This window comes from Cupressus sempervirens, chromosome 6 (genome assembly GCF_028749045.1).
Source record: "Cupressus sempervirens isolate cs-2001-9-10 chromosome 6, ASM2874904v1, whole genome shotgun sequence".
Lineage (NCBI taxonomy): Eukaryota > Viridiplantae > Streptophyta > Pinopsida > Cupressales > Cupressaceae > Cupressus > Cupressus sempervirens.
This window is the reverse complement of record NC_143123.1, coordinates 205,541,972-205,558,938: the sequence shown is the minus strand read 5'-3', so window position 1 is coordinate 205,558,938 and position 16,967 is coordinate 205,541,972.

Sequence of the window (16,967 nt, the reverse complement as noted above, 5' to 3'; positions counted from 1 at the left end):
GTAAAAGGCAGTTTGGAGTGGAGTTTGAGAGGAGGTACTGAAAGGAGAAATTATCTCTAGATTTATGCTATTGTAAGCCCTTAGGGCATGTTTTGAAGATTATTTTCTCTATACTATTTGTACTAGCTTATTTTTTAGTCAATATAATTTTTCCCTTTTCTATTGTGTCCATTTTTTTCTTAGGTTGTGTCCCCATCAAGTGGTATCAGAGCTGGTTTTCTTGAGTGTGTAGACGAAACGCCAACTATGAGGCAGTTTGCACCAGGACTATGTGGTTGTGGGTTTGAGTTAGGAAGATGCCTCCACGAAGAGAGCATGGTGGAAGGGCCAGATCTATTAATCCTAAGGACATTAGAGCCCTCTAAAGGCAGGTGCAAGCATTGCAAGAGGAGCTTCATAGAGGAGCAAATATTGCCGTAGGTGACAACAGTGAGGATGACAATGAAGAAGAAGTAATGGGACCAAAAGAGGAATTTGACGGGGAAGTTCTGAATCATGCAAAGGAAAGGATTTTTAGGGCCATTACTAAGTTTGGGAAAAGACCCACAATTGAACTGGGTGTATTTTTAGGAAATCTGAAACTAGATGAGTTGATCAATTGGATCAATGAACTAGAAGAATACTTTGAGTATGAGGATATCAGGGACCTAGATAGGGTTAAGTTTGCAAAGGCCAAATTGAAAGGCCATGCCAAAATCTAGTGGCAAGAGGTTCAATTGGAAAGAAATAGAAGAGGAAAGGAGAAGATCACAAGATGGGATCTCATGGTGGATAAATTGAAGAAGCAGTTCATTCCTGTGGACTATGAGCTTGATTTGTTTAAGAAGATGCATGGGTTAAAGCAAGTAGGAAGATCAGTCCAAGAATATACAAAGGAATTTTATCGACTCTTGATTAGAGCAGGGCATGCAGAAGCAAATAAGGAGAAGGTTGCACGTTATATCAGTGGGTTGCGACCTGGCATCCAGGAGGAATTAAGTTTGGTAAGAATGACCAGCATTGAAGAGGCATACCAGTTTGCCCTACGAGTTGAAGAGAAGCTAAATAAAAGGTTTGAAGGAAGACAAAGAGGGCATGGTCAAGGAGGAAGGGGAAGCGGTAGGTCATCTGGAGGCTCCAATGAAACCCAAAAGAAAAATGAAGATGAGGGTACTAGCAGGAACCAGAGGAATGAGGGTTTCAACCGCTCCTGTGACCAAGACTTTGGAAATCAGAGAGGAAGAGGTAGAGGGCGTGGACAAGGAAGAGGAGGCTTCCATGGTACCTGTTTCCATTGCAATGAAGAAGTCATCGTGCCTTTGAATGCCCTCAACGACAAGGAAGGACAGATAGGAGAGCTGAGGGCCAAGCTAGGGTTGCTCATGTGGATGAGGATGCACAATCATCACATTCAGAGGATGCAGAAAGAGGAGAGACCTTCGTAAATGAAAGATTCCTACTAAATGGTGAGATTGAACCAGGACAACGGAGGAGTTTGTTTCGTACCAGATGCAAGGGTGAGGATAAATGTTGTGATGTGATCATTGATGGTGGTAGCACTGATAACTTGGTATCAGAAGAGATGGTCTCTAAGCTAAATCTCAAGAGGGAGAAACATCCCCAGCCCTATCGGATTGCTTGGGTAAAAGATGATCATAAGGTCCTGGTAAGTGAACAATGTTTAGTGAAATTCAAAATTGGGAGTTACCATGATGAAGTTCTCTGTGATGTTATTTTGATGGATGTTTGCCATCTATTGTTGGGTAGACCATGGCAGTTTGATAGACATGTAGTGCATGATGGACATGCAAACACATACTCTCTGACAAAGGATGGAGTTTGCCACAAATTGAAGCCCATGAAAAAGGAAGGTGAAAAGGTATGTAGTAGTGCTAGGATTTGTCTTGTTGATGGAAGGAAGTTTTTAGATGGCATGAAACATCAGCATGTGTGCTATGCTTTGATTCCTAGGAAAGATAAAGAAGGTAGTAGTGAAATACCACTTGAAGTTTTAGATTTACTAGGGGAGTTTGGAGATATTATCTCTGATAATGTTCCAGATGGATTGCCACTAATAAGGAAAATTAGACATTAGATAGATCTGATTCCAGGAGCTACTTTGCCTAACAAAGCTGCTCACAGGATGACTCCTACTGAAACATAGGAGCTAAATAGACAGGTTCAGGAGCTGTTGAGGAAGGGCTTGATTCGAGAGAGCCTGAGTCCATGTGCAGTACCTGTAGTACTTGCACCAAAGAAGGATGGAGAGTGGAGGATGTGTACGAATTCTTGAGCTATAAATAGGATAACCATCAAGTACCAATTTCCTTTGCCAAGGATGGATGACCTTATGGACTGCTTGAGTGGAGCTCAGTACTTCACAAAGATAGATCTAAAGAGTGGTTATCATCAGATACAGATTCGAGAAGGAGATGAGTGGAAAATAGCCTTCAAGACCAAGGAGGGTCTTTATGAGTGGTTAGTCATGCCCTTTGGATTGACGAACGCCCCAAGCACCTTCATGCGGCTCATGAATGAGGTACTTAAGAAGTTCTTGGGAAAATTTTTTATTGTCTATTTAGATAATATTTTAATTTTCAGCAAGATTTTGGAAGAACATTTACTGCATATTCGTAGTGTCCTTGAAAGGCTAAGGGAAGAGAAACTATTAATTAATCTGAAGAAGTGTATCTTTCCAAAAAGGGAGTTAGTCTATTTGGGGTTTGTTATATCACCTGAAGGTCTCAAAATGGATCCGAAGAAGGTAAAAGCCATCTTGGAATGGCCTACTCCAAGGTCTGCTACTGAGGTAAGATCATTTCATGGTCTGGTTAGTTTTTATAGGAAGTTTATTAAGAATTTTAGTGGCATATGTGCACCCCTAACTGATACAATAAGAGGGGATAGAAAAGAGTTCAAATGGACTGTAGCAGCTGCGAGAAGTTTTGAATTGTTGAAGAAGAAGGTAACAGAACAACCAGTGTTGGTACTTCCAGATTTTAGAAAGGTTTTCCAGGTGGATTGTGATGCCAGTGGCAGCACTATTGGGGCTATATTAAGCCAAGAAGGTAAGCCTATTGCATATTTTAGTGAAAAATTAAATGATGCAAACAAGAAGTATTCTGTTTATGATTAAGAATTCTATGCAATAGTTCAAGCCTTAAAGAAATGGAGGCATTATTTATTGCCAAAGGAATTTTTTTTGTATACTGATCATCAGGCATTACAGTACCTAAATAGCCAAGGTAAATTGAATCAGAGGCATATGAAGTGGGTAGAGTTCTTACAAAGTTATAAATTTGTGTTGAAGCATAGAAGTGGAAAATCTAACAGGGTTCCAGATGCACTAAGTAGGAGACAGTTGTTGCTTACAGTAATGCAAGTTGAAGTAGTTGGGTTTGATGAACTCAAGAATTTGTACCCCGAGGATCCTGATTTTGCTGAAGCATGGAAAGCTTGTAAAGAACCTGTTGCTGTAGATAGAACCAAGTGGTTAGACTATTTGATTTAGGATGGCATGTTGTTCAAGGGTAGTCAATTATGCATTCCAAGAAGTTCCATGAGGGAAAATCTGATTAAGGAGAAACATAGTGGAGGGATGGCAGGACATTTTGGTCGAGATAAGACCATTGCCATTCTTAGAGAACATTATTTTTGGCCTCAAATTTCACAGGATGTGAAGAAGTTTGTACAGAGTTGCCAAGGGGTTTAGTCACAATACTGGCCTATATCAGCCATTGCCTGTTCCATCAAGGCCATGGGAGGACATAAGTATGGATTTTTTTCTTGGATTGCCAAGGACACAAAGGGGTAATGACTCAGTATTCGTGGTGGTTGATAGGTTCTCCAAAATGGCACATTTCATTCCATGCCACAAAACTCATGATGCTGTCCATATTGTAGACTTGTTTTTCAAAGAGGTGGTAAGACTACATGGTCTTCCAAGGAGCATAGTTTCTAACATAGATACTAAATTTGTGGGGTATTTCTGGAGGACATTATGGAAAAAGTTAAGAACTGACTTGAAATTCAGTTCCACGCATCACCCACAAACTGACAGGCAAACAGAAGTGGTAAACATAAGTCTGGGCAATTTGTTGAGATGTTTAGTTGGGGATAAGCCCAAGGGATGGGATTTGATTCTACCACAGGTAGAGTTTGCTTATAATAACTCTATAAATAGGAGTACTGGAAAATCACCATTCCAAATTGTATATGGGAGTAGCCCAAGGACTGCACCAGAGTTGAGGAAGATAGAGCAAGGGGAGAGGACAAGTGCTGAAGCGGAAGAATTTGCTGAACATATCAAGTGTCTACATGAGGAGGTTCAGGTACACATTACCAAGATGAATCAAGAGTATAAAGCTAGGGCTGATCAAAGGAGAAGACATAAGGAATTCCAAGTAGGGGATCTAGTCATGGTGCACTTATGAAAAGAAAGATTTCCAGTCGGTACTTACAACAAGCTGAAAATGAAGAAATTTGGCCCCTACAAAATTTTGAAGAAACATGACTCAGGAAATGCATATGAGGTGGAGTTGCTAGATGGTATTCACATTTCTCCCATTTTCAACATTGCAGATTTAACAGAGTATCATGATGATGGTGCAGATGAGGTGTTAGAGCCATGTCCGATTCCTGCTTCTAAGAAGGAGGAGATAGAAGACATTCTAGATCATTGTGTGGGTAGGAGTACCAGAAATAGGCAGTATGAAGAGTATTTGGTGAAGTGGAAAGGACGGCCGATCGAGGACTCAACTTGGATTTCAACAGCTGAGGTTTCCCATTTGGGATTTCCTCTACCATTCATAAAGTGACAGGGTCACTTTTCAATCTACCCTGGGTGTCTGATGCAGGAGCATCCAGAGGTACAAGGGCAATCCTGTGTCACCCAATTTTTTTTTTTTTACATAGACTTAGTTTCTGTTTCATGTGTTTTCATTTTTGGATACCCTTTTGGGCCAAATAAAGGTTCTAACTCTCACAGTTCCACTATGAGTGTGTTAGAAAATCTTGAAAAAATAGGAGCATGCAATTTGGCCATCATTTTGGTGACCTAGAAGGTGTGAATTGGCCAAATGAATGTAATTGTGATTTAGAGCATTCCAAAAAAAGAATTAGGTCAAAAGGCCCCACGGTTTGAAAGTTATTGCAATTTTTTGGGTTTTGGAGACCTCCTAAGAATGCTTCAAAGTCAAGTTAGGGGCATTAAATGACCTCAAAAAGGGTCAAAAAATGGGGGACGAGCAAAGCTGGTCCATAGGGCTATAGAGCGCTTCGAGAGCTTTCCGAAAATGTAAACGGTTCGTCAATCGGAGCTACAGTTCAAAAGTTATGCCTCCTGGAAGTTCGGTTACCATTTTTGGATTCTTCTTGTAATGCCCTGCCTGGAGATCCTTAGAAACAAGGATTCAAATCAAGCCAAGATATTTTTTTTTTTCAAGTATGAATGCACAAGAAAACATCATACAGGGATCACAAATATCGCAACGGAAGACTTCAACACAATTCCGGCAACCAACGAATCTCCAAACACCACTACCGAACTGACACACTCCAACAAAACCAACAACCACCACAACCAAGATGAGGGCACAAGAAATGACCACTCATCAACGAAACACCAAGCTGGGGTAAAATGCAGAATCCTAAAATTTGGCTAAGCCTGAAATCCTAAAGCCCTGAAAATTGGCTAAGTCTGGATTTCTGAAGCCCTGAAATTTTCTAGAATCCATAACTTATCTCTGAGAGGTCTGAAACCTATCTCAGACGATTTGTCTCATATATTAAAATATATCTTAAGAATAAGGAATTAAATATACGTCAACTTATACTTAAACGATATATTTTAAACCCCTAGGAAATCTGTTTTTAACCAAGAAGGTGTAAAAACCAAAAGGGTGTCCAAAACCAACTTTCGAACTTTCATCCTACAAGCCTAGATAGCCCCTGTTTCTCACGCGAGAAAGAAAACTAGTCTAGAGTTTCGTGCGAGATCTTTCATCGCTTCATGCGAGAAAGTGCGCACTTTGCGCGAGGACTACTGAGCTTCGCGCGAGGATTCACATTCTTGCGTGAGGATTCCTATGCGCCGCGCGAAGATTTAAATTCTCGCGCGGGAAGTGTATTCTTTCACGCGAGGAAGAAACAGTCTCGCGCGAGGAAGAAATAGTCTCGCGCGAGGAAGAAAGAGTCTCGCACGAGGAAAATACAATCTCGCGCGAGGAAACAAATCAGCGCGACACAAAACACAAACAAAAAGCTAAACAAACAAGGAAACCTCCACACCAGGGAGTATCGGATCCATGTAAATCGAGGAATGAACACTCGAGAGCACTAACAGCAAGGAAAGAGAAACATCTAACCATCTAAAACATAAAAGCAAAGCACATACTGAAATAAACATTGCAATGAACAAAATACATTCCAGAACTAAACAACCAAATAAATGCGCGGTTCCTCCCAACCGTCAATAGCATCATAAGACTATCGTGGGTCCTAGCCATCCCCTGTGCGTAACATCCCAAGCCACCGACCAAATCGTCAGTACTGTCGTAATAGGGACGTCACTACTAAAAACATGCAACAATATAAGCACAAGGAAATCTAACATGCTAGTGATAACGCATAAGATAATCCTACAGTAGATAACATCACCTATCACATGCTAAACAACAGTAAGCAACAGATGTACTACTAAATCAAATAACATCATCTAATCATATGCTAAACATCATGATAAGGGAATGCATCAAGTAAAATAACATCATCTAAACATGATATACAAGCATCCCAATGAAAGTATAAATCACAAGAAAGCATACTTCGAAACCCGAAGTACCAAGTGAAAACATCCAACAACAGTCGCACAAGGATAAGAGATCGTCTCTGTACACCGATCCCTAGCAGTGGTGAAGGTAGCTACACCTCCCAACCACATGGCACCTGTAGGTCCACACCCGTCGTGCTGATGGAGATAATGATCCAACCACAAACACACATAAAGCACAACATCCAAGGCTAACACTCACGTCAGACAGTATGATGGCTGCAACCAAGAACCTAAGACAATGCAAGGAGTACAGGTCCTGGTCAGACACTCAAAAGGCTACTAAGTAGGGGCTGACATCATGGAGAGTCGCTTGGCATCGAAAAGCCCAAGCTTGGATTGTGCGTTTCAACTCCTCAATAGAGGGCCCCGCACACACATTTTATTATCTTAAGTTTTATTATCAGTCACACATTTTCTTTAATTATCACTTATTTAAAACTTCCTCTGCCAACCCTATGGGACTAAGGTCACCAGGTTGCGAGATAGAAGCCCCCTCCATATGCTACCCTACCCTACCCATGCTCATCCTACGACAAGTTCCCGTGGGCATGCATACTCCCATCCCAACCCCAATGATCATAACTTCCGGAAAATCCATGAAAGATCGAGTCTCGCAAGTCACCCAACAAATGTACGCGTACGTACTCGTGTGTGGCGCACCACCATCACAAAGATCATAACACAAGGACAGGAATGAGAACACAATGCAAAACAAACACCCAACCGAAAGCAACTCAAGAGGATGAATTCTACACGAATCCCAAAGCCAATATAATCATACATCATGAAATCACTCAATTGGCCTCAATCCGAGAGTATGGATTCTACACGAACCCCAATGATGTAATAAGACCAAACATCATGAACTCACTCAATCGGCCTCAATCCGAGAGTATGGATTCTACACGAATCCTAGCATTCACGAAACAAAAGCAAAGGTCCAAAAGAAAACCATAACAAGTATAAAATCACTCAACCGAACACAAAGTCGGGAGTATGGATGCAACACGCATCTCAATGCAACATAAAAGTGCAAAAGTGGTCTGACTAATATTCAAACGGATCATCCAAGTCCATGATCCACATTGTGCCAAGAAAACTCGAGAAAACAGGGCGGCACGCAAAATGAGGTAAAAATCCCAAATTTTGGAAAAACTACAAAATTAAAACCCATTTGGCATTTGGGTTCAAAACCTCCAAAAAACCAAAAATAAATGTAATCGAACACTGTATGCAAAAACGGCTAGCATAACAGCGTAAAATTCTAAACCCTCATCCCAAAAAATAGAGAAATGTTCATACCCGCCCAACCGGGTAGAACTAACATACAGAAATAGAGGGGAACACTAGTTCTCAGCCTCCAAACAAACGGCTACCAAAAATAGAAGCAGAAACGGAGCAGAAACAATAAAACAGGAAAGCCCTACCTCACAGCCAAAAGGGCAAAATGAGAATCTGAACCATAAAATAAATATCTCGCAGAAGTAGTTGAAAATCGTGGCAATCCAAGGTTTCCCCAAGCTAGATCCAACGAGCCCAACCTCACGACGATTCCATGCCCGTAGCTCCCACAACGAACAAAACAATAAATCCTCATGAAGAGGATTTTGGGTTTTACTCTCCAACTTTCCAATTTGAAAGTGAGAAGTGAGGAATTAAATTCTTTTTTGGATACTTATTCACTTTTCGGGTGAATAATCAATTAGGGCATTTAACCAGCCAATCTAGTTAAACTTTGAATCGACCCAAACGAAAATAGGCTATTCCTATAAATAGGAATTCATCTATGGCAAAGCTGCCAGAAATTAGAATAAAATAATTAAAAAGCCCGAAAACCCAAAAACACATAAATCTCCTTAATAACTTTCGCGACAATGCGGACCTCTAAATGCACAAACAAGCTTACTGGTCTAATCACATAATGCAAATGAGTTCGGATTTAATAATCACCGAAAGGTTTAAATTAAATATTTAATTAAGGATACGTCGACCATACAAAGGCGACATTGGTAAAATATGAAAGGCTGAATCACTAACTCCATGTGCCACTGCCAGGGATATAATCTTGCACACTAAACAACACAATCAAGTGCAATTGCATATAATAACATAGCCGAAGCAATAAATGCATTAAATCAAAACTATTTATTTAATTATATTAAAATAATCTATTTACATCACTCACGTTCGCATAATAATGCAGGAATGAAGTAAATAACCATAGCATTAAATCCATCACATAACAAAATCAGAGGTATGTCCAAATACCAGATAACGAAATAACATCATAAAACACACTGTCATCTCAAAATGGCATCATCATGCAATATGATTAACTGAACAACATAGTAGTATAACATCTATGATATTGGAATCAAAGTGTAACATCTGACCCTTGGGTCCTCTCAAATGTAAACATAACATGAGTAATAAATATCTCTCTAATCAGAAATATAATAAGGTAAATGTCCGCAACACATAACCAAAATAATCCCACATGAACAATCCATTCTAATTACTTAAGCATTTAAAACATATAAACAACCATAGTCATAAACATGACTAACGACTGCTACAGGAGCCTAGTCCAGTGTAGCATGGTAAAAGTACACAGTGCAATCTCTGCACACATCTCAAGGTAATCATAGAACAACCTCACGATACCACATCGATCCTGGTAACCACTGGCACAAACCTCAGTGAACCAAAAATCACATCATAATCTCAAAGATCAGTCAAAAGCATAATCAATGCAACTGATAAAGGAACATAAATCCAAACACCTCAATGGTGTAGACCACTCAGGGTCACAATCATGATCCATCACAACAAGAGATCAGCAAGGGTGCATCCATCAGGACGACTTACAAAAGTCAAATGGGAGAGGCACTACATCATCCCCCCCAAGGACTAGGCTTACTCCTGGAAGCCTACAATCCAAGAATAGAAACCAAACACACCAAGAAAAAAATCCTAAGCGAGCAATACAAATGACTCAACAACTCTGTACAAGTCAAACCCAAATCACTCCAACATTCTCAAACCATCACGTTAACCCCCCAAATAGGTTAACCATGAGAGAATGGGTGTCACACAGACACAAGGTCCTCCAAAAGGAGCCTTCTATGTGCTAGGGAGAACCCATCTAGCCATAGAGTCAACAATACAAGGTAAGGAACAAGCCACTGTACCTTGTCAACAGGTGCCCAACCACGACATGCAGCAACCACATGACCACAAAACCAGGTCAAAACACTAAGATCTTCCAACAAAAGTTGGAATCATGGGGAATAACCATCCCAAACTTTCCAAGAATACTATCATGTCACACATGATCATTCTGGAATCCACGTAAACTCACCCTTAGAACAAAGAGGATGAAAGTTTACCAAAAAAAAGGACACACTCCAAAAGACTACTCACCACCAAGTGTAGGAGCACAACACCTCTCCAAGGTACAAAAGCTCAACTAACACTGGGAACTAGGGCAACACAACCCAACCAGACAAGATATCACCTTCTCACAAGGTTCAAAGACTTTCGTCAGTGGACACAATCATGAAATGTCTGCATACCAACTCACGAGGTGGTAACATGTGTCCAACGATACCATGTCCCTCTAGCACCATGCTAGGAAAACTACACCCAATCTACCACTAAACTCAATCTCTAGCCTCAAGTCAACAGTTAATGAGAAAACTTGACTGAGACAATCCACATGAAGATATAAGCTTAGGGAGAAGGATACTACAGAGTATAGGATTGAGAGGGAGTCGCTCTCAAACTCTACACAAAATCAGCCCAAGATGCAGGAACTCACAATTTCATCAACCATCAACATACTCACCTGAAAACACTAATTGAGCTAGTGGCATAACCACACTAGCCTACTCTCTCAAGAGAGAAAGAATATGAAGATGTGCCAAGGTCAACATCCAGAAAGGATAATGTAGACTCATCAAAGAACTGAGTCACTCCCAAACGATATGGCAACATCATCCACAACAAGGAACGCTCACAAATCACACTACACCTCACAAGGGATGTTCAGTGCAATAGGAAACACAAAAACCTAAGCACGAACCCCAAACAAGTACCTAGTAGATTATGAAGACAAGATAACTCTTCCGTTATGAATAACATGAGGAGTTAAACTTCTCCAATGGCCATGAATATGATATGTCATGATTGAATTGGCCTCTACTCGAAAAGGTACTCAGAACATCGATCAACAACTCCAAAAGCCATAGCCTCACAGCCGGACTCGGATAGAATCCATTTGAAAAGCGTCGAAAAAAAAATATATCGACAAGGACTACAACATGAAGAAGCTAAGAGAGACCAAGACCTACGATCTGAGCCACCACTCAAATCAAAACAACAAGGACAAAACCAATAGCCTTGGTCACCAAGACAAGCAACAGACGAAATGTCCAAATCCACACAAGAGCACACATGCCCAAACAACATAAGGCATGGAATGAAAGGTAAATCACACATTGAAACCATCATTACTTTTCTTTCATAAATTCATTAATTAAGCATAACATAAGCACTATTGCATAATGAATTGAAAGATTTCAAGCAAGGGTCCAAGAGTCACCATAAAACAAGTACATACCTTTCAATTTCTTTCAAAAATAACATTAAGTGTAATCACCATTTAAACCATTCAGTTACAATAACAACTTTAGATCTAACAAAGACACACTAGCATGTTCTCCATGATATTATCCCTTGTACGTACTACCAGAGGTTCGAGATGAACATGATAGAGTCACAACACACAACTGGGCAACAGTTAAAACACATCCAGAATAATCATCATGAAACATAATCAAAAGACCAAATGGGAGAATTGCCGATTCCAACAGTAAGTACCAAAAAGAGCTCATTTCAACAATAAGTCAAATGTGACAACTACCACAAAGAGAGCGATAGATAAAATTTGATGACTACTCCAAGAGAGGAAAATACTAAAAACCAATGCTAGCCCAACAACATGAGGAAGGCACCTCCAGCCAAATAAAATAAGGCATCAAACAAATCACATTACAAGTGACGACTGAGTACAGTCACACAAGAGGGATAAATCACCACACAATGCTAAGGAATACATCATCCTAGAAATGTTAGAGAACACACTCACACACATCAAAAAGTATACCATTAGTAACCTCATGCATATGCAGACAACAATAATTTCCATGCAATGCAACATTTAAATATTCATCAAATTAATACAATTTTACATAAGCTTAAGAAACAATCAGATTGGGGACTTAAGTCATTAACCAAAGGATATAATGCAAACCTACTCTTTGCAATGATTCACAATAAACACTCATTTTCAATGAAAGGAACCATTTCATCATTATAACAAAAAAATAAAGAATCACAATAAGATTCATTCATCAACTTACAATCAGGAGAAAATAGGGAAACAATGCACCTACTCCCCAAGGAGGAACAAAAAGAGGCACACAAGCCAACACATGGACACCAATCAGTGGTTCCATCCAAAAAGGGTCACACAAGCAACCAACCAACCAAGGCACATCGATCCCACCTACAAAGCCAGGAAGACTCACTTCCTTCTCCACACACTACTCTAGTTGCATCTACTGGACAAGCAAGTCCATCACAAGTAGATACCAAAGCAACAAAGATCACGAGTTCTCACCGAGACACTCACACTCAACCAACGCAGCAACAACTACAAGGGCAACATAACACATAGATCCCAATGTTTGAACATGGGCTTTGATACCAGATGTAATGCCCCACCTAGAGATCCTTGGAAACAAGGATTCAAATCAAGCCAAGATATTTTTTTTTTCAAGTATGAATGCACAAGACAACATCATACAGGGATCACAAAGATCACAACGGAAGACTTCAACACAATCCCAACAACCAACAAATCTCCAAACGCCACTACCGAACTGACACACTCAAACAAAACCACAAGAAATGACCACTCATCAACGAAACACCAAGCTGGGGTAAAATGCAGAATCTTGAAATTTGGCTAAGCCTGAAATCCTGAAGCCCTGAAAATTGGCTAAGTCTGGATTTCTGAAGCCCTGAAATTTCTTAGAATCCATAACTTATCTTCGAGAGGTCTGAAACCTATCTCAAACGATTTGTCGCATATATTAAAATATATCTTAAGTATAAGGAATTAAATATATGTCAACTTATACTTAACGATATATTTTAAACCCCTAGGAAATTTTTTTTAACCAGGAAGGTGTAAAAACCAAAAGGGTGTCCAAAACCAACTTTCGAACTTTCATCCGACAAGCCGAGATAGCCCCTGTTTCTCACGCGAGAAAGAAAACTGTTCTAGAGTTTCGCCCGAGATCTTTCATCGCTTCACGCGAGAAAGTGCGCACTTCGTGCGAGGACTACTGAGCTTCGCGCGAGGATTCACATTCTCGCGCGAGGATTCCTATGCGCCGCGTGAATATTTACATTCTCGTGCGGGAAGTGTATTCTTTCACGCGAGGAAGAAACAGTCTCGCGCGAGGAAGAAACAGTCTCGCGCGAGGAAGAAACATTCTCGCACGAGGAAAATACAATCTCACGTGAGGAAACAAATCAACATGACACAAAACACAAACAAAAAGCTAAACAAATAAGGAAACCTCCACACCGGGGAGTACCAGATCCACGTAAATCGAGGAATGAACACTCAAGAGCACTAACAGCAAGGAAAGAGAAACATCTAACCATCTAAAACATAAAAGCAAAGCACATATTGAAATAAACATTACAATGAACAAAATACATTTCAGAACTAAACAACCAAATAAATGCGCGGTTCCTCCCAACTGTCAATAGCATCATAAGATCATCGTGGGTCCTAGCTATCCCTCGCGTGTAACATCCCAAGCCACCGGCCAAATCGTCGGTACTGTCGTAATAGGAACGTCACTACTAAAAACATGCAACAATATAAGCACAAGGAAATCTAACATGCTAGTGATAACGCATAAGATAATCCTATAGTAGATAACATCACCTATCACATGCTAAACAACAGTAAGCAACATATGTACTACTAAATCAAATAACATCATCTAATCATATGCTAAACATCATGATAAAGGAATGCATCAGGTAAAATAACATCATCTAAACATGATATACAAGCATCCCAGTGAAAGCATAAATCACAAGAAAGCATACTCCGGAACTCGAAGTACCAAGTGAAAACATCCAACAACGGTCGCACAAGGATAAGAGATCGTCTCTGTACACCGATCCCTAGCCATGAGTGATGATTGATAAGTCACCCTTCCAAGCTTGGAATGAATTTTCCTTTGTGCTTTATTGGTATAAGGAATAAAGGATCACCACCTTTAATTAATTGAGTTACTATGTTTTGATTTTTCCTTTGAGACTAATATATTATCCCCTAAATTGATCTCCCTTGGGTGTACTCTTCAAATGAAACATTCTCTTGTTTATACCTTGCATGTGAGGGAGAGTCGCACCTCTTCATCAAGTTTTCCCCCTTTGCAATGTGTAATTTCCTTTTCCTAGTTTGCCTTATAGTTCACTTTAAATTCACAAATCCAAATTAGATAATAAACAAATTATAGTCAGAGATATAACTATAACCTAAAAATAAGATGAAATAAGCTTGTCTTGGAACTTGCGATCAATTAGATAATAATAATATAATCATAATGTATGTAATACACCTGTTGTGAGATTTACACATCATTGCCACATTGCAAATGGAAACCACCCTCTTTTTTCTTTAGCAGTGGAGGTAGTGCTCTTAATTGGTCTTACATGGTCTTGGTGGAAATTTCCAAGTCTCCAAGTTGAAAAGATGAGTTTGGGCAACTTTGGGCTACTAAGTAGTTGAGTTTGTCCAAGGTGTGAAGGTGTGACCAAGAGTTGGGCTAAACTAATCAAGGATATGGAATTGAAATCAAGGGATTTGTAATGAAATGAGTTAGAACCTTTTGAAAAATACTTGTTCCAATGAGCGATAAGTGTTCCATTTATTCTCATGAGAGATGGATTCATGTTGAATCACTACTCATGAAACATGGGTGAATGAGTTTGACTCAAAATCACATAGTTAAATCCTGATAGCAATATCACAGATTTTAGAATGCCAAATACTCTAAACCTTATAGTAGATAAGCTTGATGATGATGGTTGTAAGGTTTAGGCTGAAATTTATTTTAAAGTTCAATTTGGCATATGGTGGTTCTATTTGTCTTAATCTTTATTTTAAGTGTTCAAGTGAAATATAGAATTGGGTTTAGTGTTAGGGTTGAGATTTGATTTGGTGTAAGGTTTATATGTAATAAGGATGTAAATTAATTATTGGAAAAAATAAATAAATAAAGATGTATATGTAATCATTTGATAAGATAATAATTAATATTGTAAATTATTTAAAATATTATTGATATATAGTTAGCGAAGTTTCAATACAAGATTTATGGTTAAAGTTCATATTGGTTAAGTTGTAAGTGTAGAGTTCAACATGGTTCAACATTCAATTAGACTTGGTGGTGATATTAGGGTTCAATCTAGTTTATTGTTTCATTTGGTTTTCAAGTTTAATGTGGTTTAATGTTAGGTTCTTGATTTGGCAGCAAGAGCCTACAACACAACTTCAGCTATTTACCATTAAAAAAATTCTTAATTTGGCATGGGATCAAACTTCAAAATGTTTTTTTTTTTTGTTAGGGTTCAATTTTTATTTTATTGGGGTTAGGGTTGAGTTTCCTGCTTTTCCACTAGGTGCATCTCAACCTCTTCAGTTATAACTTGTTACACGGGAGTTTCAAAAGTTTCAAGTCTTTTTTCACTATAATCAACCTTAATAGAGTCATTATGGTTATATGAATGGATTCTTTGCCTTAGAACACTAACATCTTCAAAATCCCATATGAAATCTATATGACCATTTCATTTCTTCAATATGCCCTATGGATGTCCCTATCTAACTATATATCTTTTAATTGCATATAATAACTAATTTATGTGCTTTTTCATGACTATGTTTGACTCATATAATTGTGATCTCTCTAGCACTATGATGTCGTTTAATATTTCTTGCTAAAGCTTGTAAATTTTGTTCCTTTTGCTATGTCATGTAATATGTCTTGCCTTGTAGCTTATATGTTTTGAAATTGTTGTTAGGCCTTGTATCTTGTATGATTTGATTGTCGGAGAGCTTCTATAGCTAAGCAAGAAGGCTGTTGCACGAGTTATATAGCCGCGCACTCGGGTATGAAAATTGTATATTTTTTTAATCTAATGTATATTTTAACTAGAATTTTAGTTTATATGTTTTGAAATTTCTTTTAGTGGCTTAATGTTTTAAGGTCTCTTCAAATAAGACCTTTAGGTGGTTGGTCAAAGTTTTACAAATAATCTTATCTAGAAATTTTCCTAGAGCAATTGACTAAATGTTATAAAAGGTGATTGGATTAAATGTCTTAGGAATAAAGTCAAAGAAAGTATTTTTAAAATATTAAAGTATTTAGCTAGGTCTAAGAAGATTTGTGTACTTTTGACAGTTTTTCTTAGTTTGTGAAAGTTGTAGACTGAAGTTTTCATAGCTCGATTTTTGCTTCCTGCAAAGAACGATCATGTGAGATAATATAAGTGAAGAACAAAACAGGGAGACAATCGCTAGATTGTAGTCTAAATTGAAAATAAAAGGTGATGGAAAATGTTATTGTCCTTGCAATATTTGTAAGGGCTTAAACCGTAAAAGACTGCTAATAAAAAGTTAAGAGACATTGTAGGGAGAATGGTCACATTGAAGGGGGGCATGACTATCATCCACTGGTAAGTTGTTCATTATACCATTTTAACAATTTATATACATATGTAATCACTTGATGATAAGTTGATGATCATGGTTTATTTATGTTAATCAATTTTATATAGGTTGATCTTCCCAGGGAAGTACATGATATGAACCACACCAATCCGAAGAATATGGTTTTTGAAGTGGAGGAACATGGAGGTGCAAATATCGAAGGTGAAGATAATGATCCCATGAAAGATGACAATCATGCACCAGAAAACATAATTGAAGAGGATGGTATAAATACATTGATCAATGACACATTTAGTCCAAGCGTATCTGATCATGATGATAATGATAGCC